The sequence below is a fragment of the Rhinolophus sinicus genome, chromosome 5 (genome assembly GCF_057876585.1).
Source record: "Rhinolophus sinicus isolate RSI-liver-muscle chromosome 5, RSI-T2T, whole genome shotgun sequence".
NCBI classification, from domain to species: domain Eukaryota; kingdom Metazoa; phylum Chordata; class Mammalia; order Chiroptera; family Rhinolophidae; genus Rhinolophus; species Rhinolophus sinicus.
Window position 1 is genome coordinate 92,042,603 of NC_142505.1, and position 14,669 is coordinate 92,057,271.

The 14,669-nt window shown below is 41.2% G+C and overlaps 1 protein-coding gene across 6 annotated transcripts in view; it reads left to right on the plus strand.

Moving 5' to 3' along the window:
• Positions 1-14,669, plus strand: part of GRIA1 (glutamate ionotropic receptor AMPA type subunit 1) — a 291,242-nt gene that overhangs the window by 51,910 nt on the left and 224,663 nt on the right. The window lies entirely within an intron of this gene.

Consider the following 14,669-nt stretch of genomic DNA (forward strand, 5'->3'; position numbering starts at 1 on the left):
GCTGCGGGAGTCGTGGGTGAGAGGGGAGGACGGAGGTGCTGACGCTATGAACCAACCGTACTTCCAGCTTTTTTATCTACAGGTTGCTAAAAATCATAGACGAAAGGTTGTTTTGTTGTTTTATTTTGTGTCTTTAATAATCACGGACAACCTGAGGCTTCTTTAACCTAGTCTCAGCTAACATCTTGGACTCTCACCAGCCCTGTGATGTGATGAAAGTTCAAAATGTTGCCAGGGAAGAGAGAAGCACAAAGGAGAGAAGCAACCGTGACAGGCGAGAGGCCGCTGGGTTTGGCTCTGGGAAGCCGGAGGCATTGATCAGCTTTAGTCATCACCCAGTGTGAGGAGGGATGGCAAGGACAGGACGCTGGCTGTAGGAGGGAACTGATGGGACAGGCTCAACAATGATGGGTAAGCATTGACAGGAATGGAAGGAGGCCAGCTGGTTCTCCTAAAACATTCAGAAAAGGTGGAGAGTAGGGAGAAATTGTGCTTCCTTGAGCACATTATCCAGAAGAGGCCCCATTCCCACGGCATTTCTTTTGAAGAGTTTATTGGGGAAGGGAAACAGGATTTTATTGGGGAACAGTGTGTACTTCCAGGACTTTTTCCAAGTCAAGTTGTCGTCCTTTCAATCTTAGTTGTGGAGGGCGCAGCTCAGCTCCAGGTCCAGTTGCCATTGCTAGTTGCAGGGGGTGCAGCCCACCATCCCTTGCGGAAGTTGAACCGGCACCCTTGTGGTTGAGAGCCCACTGGCCCATGTGGGAATTGAACCGGCAGCTTTCAGAGTTAGGAGCATGGAGCTCCAACCACCTGAGCCACCGGGCCAGCCCTCCCAGGGCATTTTTAAACAGTCTTATTGATATGTCACTTACATACCATAAAGTTCACTCATTTAAAGTGTATATCCCATGACATTTGAAGGTGATATATTGTGACTATGATACACAGATGTAGGGGAAATGGTGTGACGCAAGGACCATGAGATGAGTAGAAAAGGTTGTCAAAACGGCGTAGTTTTTAAATGTGTCTGCTTCCCCAGTAACTAATAGTTCACCCCTCACCCCACCCTCTGCCTCCTCCAGGCCTGGCCTTGCCTGTAGGTTCACCTCACAGTGTCAGAATGTGGCTCTTGGTCAGCTCACAAGACATCATGCAGTTCAATGCTAGAAATCCTACCAGGAGTCTTCCAGAAATCCAGGAGAGTTGGGGTTTGTTCCACTTGAACTTTCAGATTGTGAGTGCGACCCCACAGGCACCCACCAACCCTTTGTTGTCTGACACTTGCATTGGCACAGCACGTCCCTATGCCTCTCTTCAAATTAGGACTCGACCAATCAATTTAAAAGCCATGTTTCATTCCCCTAAGCAATCAGGTACCACATCTTACAGGTACATACGTAGGATATTAGTATGACCTTCCTCTCTATCATTCTCCCTGATTTCCTTGGATGGTTTATGACTGTGATTTTCTCCTAAGTGTAAGGGTTCCCCAACCTTTCACTTGTACTACTGAAATACCTTAATTCTAGCATAGATAATCTCAATGAAATCCTTCCTCATGAAACCTACTCCTGGTTCTGTTCTTGAATTATTGTCTGTCAGATATCCTCTTTGGAGTGAGGCTGCCTGGAATTGAATATAAATTCCGTTTCGTTTTCCAAGATTTGTCTCATGACGTTTCTTCTACGAAGCCTTCCTTCACTGCTCCCTCATCCTCCAGGCTGATCAGGTGGCCCTCTTGTGTGCTTACATAACACCTTTCTGTTTTTTTTCAGTCATCACATGATAACATAATAGTTATATAAATACCTCCCTCTCTCACTAAATTATGTGAGTACAGTACAGTGATTAAGATCAAGGCCATTATAGTCAAGCAGACATGGTTGCAATTCATAATTCTGCTGTCTTCTATGAAATCAATACTTATTTCTCAGGGTTGCTATAAGGATTAAGAATGAAATATATATATATGACATTATTTACAGATGACATAATACTATATATAGAGAAAACTACATATTCCACACACAAAAATATCCTATTAAAACTAATAAATTAATTCAGTAGAGTAGCAGGATACAAAATTAATATTCAAAAATTGGTTGCATTTTATACACCAATAACAATCAGAAAGAGAAATTAAGAAAACAATCCCATTTACAATTGCATCCAAAAAAAAATACCTAGGAATAAATTTAACCAAAGAAGTAAAAGACCTGTACTCAGAAAATTATAAGACATTGAAGAGAAAAACTGAAGAAGATACAAATAAATGGAAGCAACCATGCCCATGGATAGGAAGAACTAACATCATTAAAATGCCCATGCTACCAAAAGCAATCTATAGACTCAATGCAATCCCTATCAGAAGAGCAATGACATTTTTCACAGAACAGAACTAAAACAAATACTCCTAAAATTTATATGGAACTACAAAAGACCCCGAATAGCCACAGCAATCTTGAGAAAGAAGAACAAAATGGAAGGTATCACACTATCTGATATCAAAATATATTACAAGGCTACAGTAATCAAAATAGCATGGTACTGGTGTAAAAACAGACAAGTAGATCAATGGAACAGAAGAGAGAGCCCAGAAACCAACATACTCTTTTATGATCAATTGATCTATGACAAAGGAGGCAAGAATATACAGTGGGGTAAAGGCAGTTTATTTAATAAATGGTGTGAAGAAAACTGGATAGATACATGCAAAAAAAATGAAATTAGACCAGCTTCTTATACCATATAGAAGAATAAACTCAAAATGGATTAAAGGCTTAAATGTAAGACCTGAAACCATAAAACTCCTAGAAGAAAATATAGGCAATAAACTCTCTGACATTGCTCTTAGTAATTTTTTTTTTAATGATATATTTCCTTTGGTAAGGGAAACCAAAGAAAAAATAAACAAATGGGACTACATCAAACTAAAAAGTTTTTGCACAGCAAATGAAACCATCAACAAAATGAGAAGACAACCCACAGAATGGGAGAAGATACTTGCCAATGATATATTTGATAAGGGGTTAATGTCCAAATTCATAAAGAACTCATACAACTCAATACAAAAAAAACTAACAACAATCCAATTAAAAAATGGGCAGAGGACCTAAACAGACACTTCTTCAAAGAGGACACACAGATGGTCAATAGACATATGAAAAGATGCCCAACATCACTAATAATCAGAGAAATGCAAATTAAAACCACAATGAGATATCACCTCACACTTGTAAGAATGACTATCATCAATAAATCAACAAATAACAAGTGTTGGCAAGGATGTGGAGAAAAGGGAACCCTCATACACTGTTGGTGGGATTGCAGATTGGTGCAGCTAATATGGAAAACAGTATGGAAATTTCTCAAAAAATTAAAACTAGAACTACCTTATGACCCCGCAATTCCACTTCTGGGTACTTATCCAAAGAAACCCAAAACACTAATTCAGAAATATATATGCACCCCTATGTTCATTGCAGGATTATTCACAATAGCCAAAATATGGAAGCAACCTAAGTGCTCATCAATAGATGATTGGATAAAGAAGATGTGGTATGTATATGCAATGGAATATTACTCAGCTATAAGACTAAAAATGAAATCTTACCATTTGCAGCAACATGGATGGACCTAGAAGGTATTATGCTAAGTAAGTCAGACAGAGAAAGACAAATACCATATGATCTCACTTATATACAGAATTGAATACAGATTTAAAGAACAAAATAAACAAATGAACAAAACAGAACAGACTCATAGATACAGAGAACAAACTGATGGTTGCCAGATGGAGTGGGGTCGAAGGGCTGGGTGAAAAAGGCAAAGGGACTACAAAGTACAAACTGGCAATTACAAAATAGTCATGGGGATGGTAAAGTACAATATGGAGAATATAATCAATAATATTATAATAACTATGTATAGTGCCAGGTGGCACTAGACTAATCAGGGGGATTTCTTTGTAAATTATATAAATGTCTAACCGCTATGCTGTACACCTGAAACAAACATAAAATAATACTGAATGTCACCTATAATTAAAAAATAAAAAATATATATACATATATATGTGTGTGTATATATATATACACACACACACACACACAGAGGGTACCAAAAAATGTATACACATTTTAAGAAAGGAAAAAAACTATTAAAATTGTAAATACTCAATATATACCAATAAGAAAAGATGAATACAAGTCATGTGGATACATTTTTTTGGCATTCCCGGTATATATAGTATATATATACCATGTTTCCCCGAAAATAAGACGTAGCCGGACAATCAGCTCTAATGTGTCTTTTGGAGCAAAAATTAATACAAGACCCGGTCTTATTTTACTATAATATACGACTGGGTCTATATAACATAACATAACATAACATAACATAACATAACATAACATAACATAACATAACATAACATAACATAACATAACATAACATAACATTAGGATAGGATAGGATAGGATAGGATAGAACAGAACAGAACAGAACAGAACAGAACAGAACAGAACAGAACAGAACAGAACAGAACAGAACAGAATAGAATACCAGGTCTGACGTTAATTTTTGCTCTAAAAGACACATTAGAGCTGATTGTCCGGCTAGGTCTTATTTTCGGGGAAACACGGTATCACAGAGCATACAGGTCCTAGCTAAGAAAAGTGCTGCCCTTTCATTTAGCCTTTAGTCTGTAACCACAGTGCCTAACACAATACACTGGCAGAGGCAATAGTAGTCGATGGCGACGTCATGGTGGCGATGATGCTGAAGACCAATGACGTGGTGGCGGTGATGGGAGCAATGCTGTAATGGCGATGGCAGTGACACTGTAATGGTGGTGGCAGTGTGGTGTTCTAATGATGATGACGGTAATGTGGGGATGTGCTGGTGAGAATAAGTAAGCATAACAAAACCAGCAGCTAACACTTACTGAGAGCTTACTGCATGCCAGGCACTGTACTAAGTACTTGTATATATCTCATTAGTTTCACCCTCTTGACATCTTCCAGATACGACTAGCAACCTTCATCTCTCAGATGAATGAACTGAGGTTTCAGAAGTTGAGTAATTGGCCTGAGAGTCTACAATGAAGAAGTTGAGACATAGTCAGAACTTGACACAGGCTGTGTGACATGACCAGATGCATGTAAAATACTCAACTCTTGGTTATTTGAATGAGGAAGGGAAAAAGGAAGGGAGGAAGGGAGAGAGGGATGAAGGGGAGAAAGAACTGACCTTTTTTCTGAACTTAAGATTCCTTTTCTGAAAATGGAGATTATAATCCTAGCTTTAGGAAAATCCTATGAGATAAAGGAAGTCAAAGCTCTCTGAAAAATCGTCACGTCCTCTCTGTGTACAAAGACCAAATCAGCAGCAGCGACTCAGTAATTATTCATTCATTCACCAAATATTTGGCTGTGGGCACTGGGAATACAGTGAGCAAAACAGACTAAAATGAAGGCCCTGCCAGGAATACTGTATTATAAACTTCAGAGTTGCTAAGAGACTAGATCTTAATTATTCCCACCACAAAAAAAGAAATGGTAATTACGTGACCTAACAGAAGTGTTAGCTAACGCTATGGTGGTAACCATATTGCAATACATAAATGTAGCAAATCAACACATGGCACCCCTTAAACTTACAAAATATATGTCAATTATATCTCAATAAAGAAAATTAATTGATTAATCATTAATCAAGGTGCCTGCCCTGTAGAACTCAGTCTAGTGTGCACTGCTATGGGGGGAAATAAAGCCTGTAGTGGACTAGGGAGTATGTGAGTGTGTGTGTGTGTGGGGGGGGGGGGGTGCCATTCTTTTAAATAGGGTGGCCAGGGCAGGCCTCTGTTAAGGTAACTTTTGAGCAAGGCCTGGAGGAGGTGAGTCGGGGAGACATACAGAGTCTGGAGAAGACGGTTTCATATCCCACAAGATGGTTTAAAAGTAAAATTAGGAAAACTCAAAAACAAGGAGATCACCGTGTTATGAATGATGGGAATGAACTAATGCAGGATCCCCAGGTCTGCTGCCAATGGAAGAATGGAGAGCCGAATGCAGTGTTTTCCCTGGTAACCTCCCCTAGCACTGCTCCTGAAGCCTCAGTCCAGTCATGAGGTCCTGGAGGAGAGAGACCATTATCCAGAAGCACGGTTCCCCTGGCAACAGGCACTGGGCTGAAGGGAAGTAGCTTCTACTCAGCAACCACCATCCCTGGGCGAGATGACACTGGACAGGTCGTCTGTGCTCATGGCCTCTCACTCCTCCCAGCTGGGAAAGATGAAAGTAAAGTCAGGGGCTCTCACCACATTAAAAGGAAAAGGATTAGTGCAACCCAGCTCTGCATGGGTCTATAACGAGATCAGCACTGTTTATTAAAATCTATAATGATCTAAGAGGAAGCTAGCTGTACATTATTCAGGTTTATGGACGATGCCAAATTACATAGGATTGCCAACACAGGAGATGATGAAAGAAATTATTGTCTGGACTGTAGTGCTTAGGGGAACAGGTAAATAGCCTGGGGAAGAGATTTAATTTAGATAAACCTAACGCAGGCTCTCTGGAAGTTTCCAAAGTCAGGGGACAGAGCAGAGGGGAAAATAGCTAGTTAGATGGAGAGACATGGGAAGGGTTCTGGCAAGGATGCTGGTGGCTGTGTGGCCTGTATTATGATAAAGGCAGACAAAATGAGAAAGTTATTCTGAAAACCAATGACTTCTCCTTAGAATCCAAAGAGTAAAGAGATAGTATGTAGAATAGAGCCCCAGACTGGGAGTCTGAAGGCTGAAGTTCAAGTCGACTAGAAACTGGCTCTATGACTGGGGGAAGCCTTTTGATATTTCTGACCTTTAGCTTCCTCTTCTGTAATCTATAAAGTAGCTCTCAGCCCCAAACCTTTGGTTCTCTTATGTTTAAGGCGGATGTCATGACCTCTGAGGAAACTGAATCCACCCCTGCTCCATCTCAGCAGACCCTGATGGTAACAGTAAAAGGTACAGATTCATGACAGAAGCCCTGTGGAAAGGGCATTCATCTGGGAGACGGATCAAAGGTCCAGACATCCTCAGACACATTGACAGATATTTAAAGGTTGTGAAATTGGGAAAGGATGATCGTTACAATAGTTCAGTATAACTGGATTTCGCCAGAGGCTGCAGAGAAAATAAAAAGTTTCGTCAAAGTGGTCGAGGGTGTGTGCGATGCAGAATGATGGTTGGGTTAGTTAAATAAGACAAAGTATAGGCTGGGTTCTCTTCAGGATTGGGGTGAAGCTTTGGTGACTTTAAGATGGTGTGGAAGTCTAGGATGCAGGACAAGTTGCCTTCTGCTGCAGACCACTGCCACCTATCCATTTCCTTTTTTTTTTTTTTTTTTTTTAATTTATTGGGGTGACAATTGTTAGTGAAATTACATAGATTTCAGGTGTACAATTCTGTATTACATCACCTATAAATCCCATTATGTGTTCACCACCCAGTCAGTTCTCCTTCCATCACCATATATTTGATCCCCCTTACCTACCCAATTCAGAGGACATTTGCAAAGGAGAGGAGGCCAGAGAGAGAGAACATCAGGCTTGTCCTAGTTTGTCAAATCCTGGGCCAGTTCACCATTGCAGCAGCACGGCAGCTACCTACCTTCTAAGCTTGTGTACGGGCTGGCCAACTTTTTCATCTCTGCTGCCCGAGAGTGAAAGCAGCCATAGACGGTACATGAATGTATGGGCGTAGCTGTCTTGCAAGAAAGCTTTATTTACAAAGACAGGGAGCCAGATTTTGCCTGCACACCAAAGTCTGCAAACCCCTGTTTAAATACATGCATGAAGACCCCCACGATGTCCTCACCAGTATCCTGAAATCTGTCCAATTTTATAAGACAGTGAAGGTGGAAGAGCCCTTTCCCACAGTTGTCCTAAAGATTGGAATCATTTACTGAGACATGTGTCACTGGAAATGTATTTCATGGGATAAAAACCTCAGGCATTTAATGTGGCCATTAGTGTGTGAGGATGAATTTGTAGAACATCAGATGCTCGTATGATTGACGTGTATTGAAAGAGATCGACCAAAGTGAGGCAGATTTTTACTTCCTCCAATGAGGAAGAGTTGAGAAATAAACTCTAGTCTGGAGGAACGATAATTGAGGAAACATCAGAGAGGAGAGAGTGAAAAGTCAAGTGGGAGTCGCAGAGAGCTCCATTACAGCCAGTTGTCACAGAGATTACACATCTGGTGCTTTATGTTTTATAAAATATTTTAGGAATGGCTTTGACTTATCAGAAGATACCAGGGCCTTTCTCATAGATTCTCCATATATGGAGGGATTCGATAATAATTATTTATAATGATAATTTATGCTTATGACAATGGGATAGTAATTAATACAGCAACGGCCACTCACTGAGACTCTGCCAAGGGCTTCACATCCAACACCTCACTGAATCTTCACCACAAGCTTGGAAAGCAAGTACAAGAAGCATTTTACGGATGAAGAAACTGAAAGTCAGCCTTGGTAACCGACCCCAGGAAACCCAGTTCCTAACAAGTGTCAGAGCTGAGCCCTGAACTCAGGTCTGACCCACAGCCAACACTCCTAGTCCCCACATTTTCCTCCTTGCTCCACGGCTACGGCGTTCCTTCATTAGCGGGAACGGTCAACTGATGACTCAGTGCTTGGACCACTGACTTGCAAGGATCCTGGAAACCAAGCTTTGATTCTGGTTGAGAGACAAGGAACAATATCACCAAAATTTGTCGACAGAGGTAGAGATCAGAAGGTAATCTCCATGAAGCCAAGGTTCGTGTCTGTTTTCAGCATGTTTTCCCTAGCATTTGGTTGTGTTTGATAAAATATTGGAATCAATAGATCAATGCATGAACACTCCTGAGATTTACTCTTCTTTCATATTAAAAATCACCCTAACCATCTAGCCCAAGTCTCCATGATGTTATGATCACGCCTCACGCTTCTCTCTCTTTTCACCACGTAGTCTAGTACTAGCAGTCTAGTAGTAGGCACTTAATGAATATTAGCTACCGACGAGGCATGACAGCTGACTCTGACTATACAGCAATCAACAGCCTTTCAGCCCTCCCAGCTCCCAGGACAGATGCTGCTACTTCTTATTCTCCTTGTGGGAATTGTAGCTCAGTCCTTTTGTTCCCTGTTTATGGATGCAGATTGGAAAGTATATCAGAGTGGGACAAGCTAAATTTATATTGATTTATATTGATTTATAAATGATACCTTGGCTGAAAGTTTGGTGAGTCTATTACTAATGATGAGTTGCTTGTAACAGTTTAAAGCCATTGATGAAAATCTGGCAGGACTCATTATTATTATTATTATTATTATTATTATTATTATTTGTTTCAGGGGTACAGAACAATGTAATAGTTAGACATTTACACCCCTCAGAAAGTGATCACCCCCCTCCCCCAATTTACTACCCTCTAACATCATACATAGCTATTACAATTCCAATGACTCTATTCCCTATGCTGTACTCCACTTCCCATCTCACACACACACACACACACACACACACACACACACACACACATTTGATTATAGTTGAAATGTAGCTCCACATGGCAGAGCTCAGACCTTTGGAAGAATTGAGGGTAACAGCTGAAAAGGTGTTATCATAGCACCATCCAAGGAGTGAATGGGCTGCAAGGGGAAGGAATGAGCCCCTGCACCCCAGAGACACTGAAGCAGAAGTAGCCAAGGGTGAAGTACAGAAAGGACGATGATGTTGAGTGGAGGTCGGGCACAGTGATCCCTGAAGCCCCTTTAAAATATAAACTTTGTGGATTTTACTCAGTCTACGGTGACATTTTCCTTTGGTAAAGAAAATGCTTTGGTTTTTTTGTTGAGTTTTGCTTCTTAGTTTTTGTCAGAATATACATTACTTTCTTGAAATTTTTTCTCCTCCTTGAGCAGTATGGTAACCATGGCAGGACCCCAGTCGATGGCGAATGTACTCATTCTCCTCCTGCACTGAGTGCAATGATTTTCAATAAATGAAATTCATTCTACGCATCCGTCATCCTACATAAGTCCATGTGTGCAGGAGAGAGAGCCATCATGACAATCCACCCGTACGGATTGGCTCAGCACTCTCTTGGGAGCCCCGGATGATGCTGGAGTGGCCTCGGGTGGGACTCAGCAATGCGTATTTTTTAAAGTCTTCTTGATTCTAAAACACAGTCCTCACATGGAACCTCCTTATTTAATCTTCACAGCAACCTACGGAGCGAATGATGTTGTGTCCATTCTACTTTGAAGTAAACTGAGCCCCAGAGATCAAGGGTGTCTGATGAAAAGTACAACCGTAGTTAGGAGCAGATTTGGGACTAAAATCCACATTACTTTTCTCCACATACAGAAATCTCCTTACCAGTTAACTTTTATACAACACTCTAAGTTTAGGACTGACGGTTTGGCTGATTACTGGTTAGTGATGTGTACAGGTTTGTATGTAATTGTGATAAAAACAGCATTACTGTAAATTACATGAGTGATGGCATGTTTATTGTGGAAAACTATAAAATGTAGTAAGAAAAGGTGGAGATCAAAGCACCTATGATTGCACAACTGCGATCACCCTGTTATGTTGGTATATACATCCTTTTAGACTTACTAGTCATATATTGGGGTTTTCGTATGATTTTATAAGGCTGAGATCACGAGATATGTAAAGTAGTTTACTCTTCAATATCCACTTACTATATTACTAGCATCTTTCATGCCAATAAGTCGATACCTGCACTGGTATTTAAATGGCAGTGTAGAACTGTGTTTAAAAGGAGTGTATTTAAAGTGTATTTAAAAGGAGTGTAGAACTCCTTGATGTAATATACCACAATGTGTTCAACAGAATCTTATTGTTAGGTGTTGAAGCTATCTGTGTATTTTAAAAACAGCATACTTGAGTAAACAGCCTACAACTTACCAAGGCTCAGAAGTGGAATGTTTAGGGAACAAACAACTGAAGAACTGAAAGGGTTAATATTCAGTTAACCAGAAAAAGAGTTTGCCATTCCTCAGCTGAGTTGGATAACAGAAGCAGTCCACATCAAAGACCCCTGTTCCCATCACTGTTCAGTGACAGGTATGACCAGCACTTGGATGTATGTGATCAGACTCACGGAGTTTATTTTCAGGTTTGCAATTGAGCTCCACGCAATATTGGGACATTATTACTTGTGAGTCCTTGAGCTTTCCCTGCCACTTCCAATGGCACAAGTGAGGTCTCTGAGGTTAGCAGTCATCACTGAATTTTCAACAGGAAAAGGAAAGGAAGTCATCAATTTAAACCCCTGAAAAACCTACGGCCTGCCCAGAAATAGCAACAGAACCAGATTGGAGCCTGGAAGAAAAGTCCTGTAGATTTGAGAACGAGCAGGGTAAAAATGGGTTTCTTGGAAGTCTGAGATCAGAAAGGAAGAGTTTTAAAAACTCGGGGTCAACAACATCCAAAACGTGGGCAAAACTGGCTAGATAATGGACTGTCATATCTTTCGGAAAAAAATGAATTCAGGTCCCTCTTCAAAAAAATTTACCAGGCCACCCATTTGTAAAATGGAGGCGACTCTCCAAGTGATCCAGAAATTCCAAAAACATTGTTTTCTTCCGTTGCTGTGACGCTCAGAGGAGATCCCGAGGTGGTTGGTAAAGTGACCTGAGGTCTGCATTCCAGACCCAGCCTCAGCCCCTCTCTGTGTGCCTGAGAAAAGTCTATTCTCTGTCTAGGCTTTGGTGTTCCAGACATTAAACAAGAAGTAGAGAGACATCATTGCATAGTCATCGAGAATCGCAGTTCTGCCACTTACTAGATGTATGAATTTGGATCATTTTTTAACTTCTTTTGAGTCTCTATTTTCCAACCTTTAAAATAAAGACAAAAATATGTACCTTACAAGATTGGACTGAGTATTAAAACTAAATGAGGTACATGGAAAGCTTAGCCTCGGGCCCATGTCACAGTCGACACTCAGTAATTACAGGAGTTAGCATCTGTTGCATTTTCTTTCTTCCTTTCCAACTCCGTAGCATTATTCTATGACAAGTATTAGGGGTACATAAGAGGTGGTAAGATACAGTCATTGCTCCAAAAGCGTTAACAGTCCACTGTGGGGAGCAGACAGGTAAACACAGCTGTACTGGAAGACCCAGGAGTGTGTCACTGGAGCAGAGCAGACTCACCAGGGGTGAGTCAGGGAGACTTTGCAATGGAAACCACCATTGGGGTGGGATTTAAAAGATGCAAAAGAATTTTTTTTAAGGCAGGGTAAGAGTAGAACCACTCAGATAAGAAAGTAAAGGACACAACGGCATGGATGAATTATTACTGTTATTTTTTGAGCTCCTTCTAATGGGGTGACACCGTTGTTAGGTGAAAAAAAAAAAAAAAAAGCCTATGTACTAACAACTGAACTCACGTCAACTCCTGCTAGAGAATTTAAATTTTGCCTTCCAGATGAAAGTCGCAAAAGCCTGGCATCTTTGTTTTGCTATGAAGCATCTGACCTTGGACACGTGACATCACCTGTTCCATGGCTCTAAAAGAAGGACTAAATTCTACCTGTCCACCTCCATAGGTTGTCGTGAAAATTAACTGAGATAATATAGGCTCTGCCTCAGAGTCATCTCTGTCTCCAGTCTGTGTGAAAGCACAGATTGCTGGAGCCCACCCCCACCGGTTCTGATTCAGCAGGTCGGGGTGGGACCCACGAATTTATACTCCTGACAAGCTCCCAAGTGATGTTGGTGTGGCTGGTCTGAGGGCTGCTCTTGGAAAACCACTGCTTTAGGTCACTGTGGTTCTTCTCAGCTATGATTCACAATTGGCTCAAGAGTAACACAAGTGTTTCTTACATTGTATTCTATTTCGACCTTTTAAATAGATTCAATAAGGATATGCCCAAGTAGAAGCCCTACTGTTTGTTCTAGCTGTCCCTACACTGTATTAGCTTTGCTTGGTCATATGTAGTTAAAGAATATGCTGATCTGATTTGTCCTCAGACAGCTTCTTTGCTCACTAGAGAGACATAACACATTTAGTAGAATGAGCTAGAGTGATATTATTCATTGGAATAAGATCAACTCTCTTTCCAGTTTTTGGTGTTTTTCTTCCTGCCCCTTAGTAATCAGGCCTATGATTCCTACAGGACTTTTTCTTTCCTTTTTCTTAACCTTTGACACACACTGCATCCTTAATCTGGCCGCTCTCCCTCTATCTGCTCCTGGGACCACGTGTCCCAGTCGTCTTTAAAGGCCCCGAGTTGGATGGGATTTCAGTTAGTGTAAGAGCACAGATATCTATGTAAATAGAGCCGGATATCTCCTGCACCTTCTGAAATGAACTATTTCAGCCACCAGAACTGTAAATCACCTTCAGACAGTTCCTTCTCCCAGGGGTGGAGTCTTTGCATTATTCATACCCCCATTGTTACAGTACGCTCTTGTCTCGTGAAGATGACAACCATTCAGGGAGCTCTCACAGCACGTCCTCTTCCTGTACCTCATCCCCTCCGTGGATTCCATGCTCTCATGCTTCCCAGTATCCTCTGCACACTCTGTTCTTTGAACTTCTTTGGGGAGCAGTGTTTTCCAGGGCCTGGCTCCAGTCCTGCCAAGAGTATTGCCTCTCCATGATCACGATACATTTAAAAGTGTCTGTTTCCTCTTTGAAGAACAGCAGTCATCTTAATTCCTTCAGGCAACAGGGTAAAGAGAGCCCACCTCATCTTCACCTTCGATTAATCAGTCACGTGCTCTTTTCAGCATGAATCATCCTTTGCAGTTGTCTGCCTGTGTTTTGTGGGGTGGGGCTTGTACTCTTTGTGCACTTAGATCTGTTTTCTGTCTGTCAGAGGTCCCAAACCAGTGTTCCCTGCACCCTATGCACCCTGTATAGCATGGTGTTTTTAAAAAAGAAAATTGAGTTTGCGAACCAGAATTATTTTTTTAAAAAAAAAAGAAGAAGAAGAAGAAGATTGGATTTCCAGGTTCTTAAACCAAGAATATCAGAAGACTTAGCAGCACTGGATTCCCACTGTTAAAGGTGACACTGAAGGACTGAGTGTTGGCCACCTCCTTGCACAGGGTCCACGCTCTCCAGTTTGCCACTGCCCACGCTGGCTGTGTCACTCATTTATATTACTGGCTTGGTTCCTGAAGGGACTTGATTTAGTGGCTTATTTTTGTTCTTCTTGACACGTTCACAGACACAGTTTGGGAGCTAGAGAGGTCCCTTAAAGCAGGGATTGCTGCTGCACATAGTATCACCTAGTAGCTTCGACAAATGCCTATACTCACGCTGCAAGCAGTGACAATTAAGTAAGAATCTCTGGGGTAGGGCCTGGCCATCAGTAGTTTTTCTTAATTCCCTGGATGATTCCAATATACACACACATTTGAGAACCGGTAACACAGAGGAATCCTTCTCAAACTTTATTGTGTGTATGAATCACCTGGGGATCTTATTATAAACGTGCATTCTAATTCAGTGAGTCTCTGCGGAGTCTGAGATCCAGCATCACTGCGGGCCAGGGCTGCAGGTCCCAGGTCCACATTTTGCATAGCAAAGTCCTAGAAATCCTTTAGTCTGGTCTCACTCATAGGTTTAAAGGGGTGCCAAGA